Raw genomic sequence first — 2,349 nt, 5'->3', positions numbered from 1 at the left:
GTGGGTTTGGCTGGAAAAGAAGAGGATTTTGGTGGGTTTGATGGTTGTTGGTTGGTTTTAATGGAAAAATGTGAAGAAGATGGATAAAGTAGTGAAGAAGAGTTAAAATTAGTGTTATTTATAGTGAGGGTGAGGGAGAGAGTGGAGAAGAAAAATAAATATTATGGTGTATTTTTTTTTAGGAAGAATTAGAGATGAGAGAAAAATAGTTTGAAAATGATTGTATAGGTGTAGAAAATTATAGTGTATAGTTGTTGGATTTTTGTTGTATTTGTTGATGGTGTTTTTTTTAGAAAGAATAAGAGATGAAAGAAAGAGTTTGAAAATGATTATATATGCGTAAAAATTTATAGTGTATAAGTGTTGGACTTTTGTTATAGTTGTTGATGGTGTGTTATTTTAGGAAGAATGAGAGAGGAGAGAGAGAGAGAGAGTTTGAAAATAATAATTTGTGTGGAAAATTTTGTGCGATTAGTGGGTAGGTATAATTGTAAAAAATTTGTGTGATTAATGAGGTGGTAAAAAATATGTGAAAGATTTGTTTGATTAGTGTGGTAGATATAATTGTGGGGAAAAATTTAACATTTATCTTTATTTTAATGTATTACTAGACTGTCCTAAAAATACTAGAATAAATATGAACAAATATAACAAATGACATGTAAAAATACAAATTAACAAACTATTATAAAAATAGTTATAATTGTAACTAAATAAAATAAACTGATAAAAATCTTAAACTAAGGATAATTATAGATAAAATTGATTTAAAATTGTAAAAATGCACTTTTGAACTATTTAACAAATAAAATATTTAAATCTATGAACTTTATAAATATCTAGCCAAAATTTGGTGTCAACTGTTCTGACTTTCTATATCTGCGGACTGTGCTAAAAATATAATTAATGTAAAAATAATATATATCGATATATAACACACAAAAAATAAAAAAATAAAAAATGTAATCAATATTTTGGAAGATATACTATGTTGTAAAGATTAAATTACAGTGTTATATTGTGTACGTTTGTTGATGACTGTAAAAATAGTGTGACTATTAAAATTTACAATCACAATAAATGGATAAGAAACCTATTATTTATGAAACTAAGAAAAGTACATCCATAAATTATTAAAAGGAAAAAAATGAGAATAAATTTATGAAAATCCTGAAATAAGGATACTTATTAATAATTCAAAAAAAGAATTAAAAATGTGTAAAAATAATAATTTGTGTTCTTTAATGATCGAAAAGTTTGAAGACATTAATTTTGAGCACAAAGAGCCAAAATTGGGTGTCTACACCAATCATACTATAAATTTACTTTAATGAGCTCCAAATAAATATACCAATCCATAACAACTAGTCGTCGCCACAAATCAGTTAATGTACTTAAAATACACAAAAAAATATTCAAAGCAGTCAATACTATGATTAATTTGCTCTAATGAGCTCCAAACAAACATACCAATGCATGACAACTAATCATCACCACAAATCAGTTAATGTATTTAAAATACACAAAAAGACATTCAAAACAGTCAATACAAGTTTTTGTTGCTGGTTACACATCCAAAAAAATAAAATTGTGACTAAAATTAAGCATTCGTAGGTGCACTAGATACTGCGCATTAATTTTTTCTTGATTAACTCATACACTACAATTGTGAAGTTATGACAGCATCTCCACCATTCCACTTCAGTCCTCGAGGCTTATAACCAATATCAATATTTGTTAGAGATGCATTCTTATAAGCTCCTGGAGTGATAACTCTTTTATCTGAAGTACCAGGCTGCATAGAAATGTACTAAAATGAACTTTATATAGTAGAGTAAGAAATGAATAAAAATATATAGACACTTATATTAAAAGTTTGATTGTCATTTGCATTAGTGAAGATGCTAAATCGTACAGTGTTTGCCCTTTTTTGTTTTTCTGTTGATATACCTTCTCTTCCTTTACTAGTACCTTTAGCAATGCTACTAACAATGCCTCTACGAGACTGTTGCTCTCTTCTAACAATTGAAATATCAAAGCATATAAAACAGTCTTACTGGCTTGAGCTTGATGGTTCTCTAGAGATTGTTGGTTGGCTGCTGAACATTGGTAGCTGGTTTGAGCTTGATGGTTGGCTAGACATTGGTGGCTGGCTTGAGCTTGGTTGTTGCCTTGAGCTTGATTGTCCCATCCCAGCCTATTAATAGAGTAATATTAATCATTTAGTACAAATAAGTAAAGCTAATTATAGATGAACTGAAGTAACTTATCATGAAATGACAAGTTTTTTTGTTGTGGCCTACTTGATGACATTTTGAGCAAGTCATTTTTACTCCCTTCTTTGACAAC

Source organism: Solanum dulcamara, chromosome 7 (genome assembly GCF_947179165.1).
Source record: "Solanum dulcamara chromosome 7, daSolDulc1.2, whole genome shotgun sequence".
NCBI lineage: Eukaryota > Viridiplantae > Streptophyta > Magnoliopsida > Solanales > Solanaceae > Solanum > Solanum dulcamara.
This window is presented reverse-complemented; position numbering follows the sequence as displayed.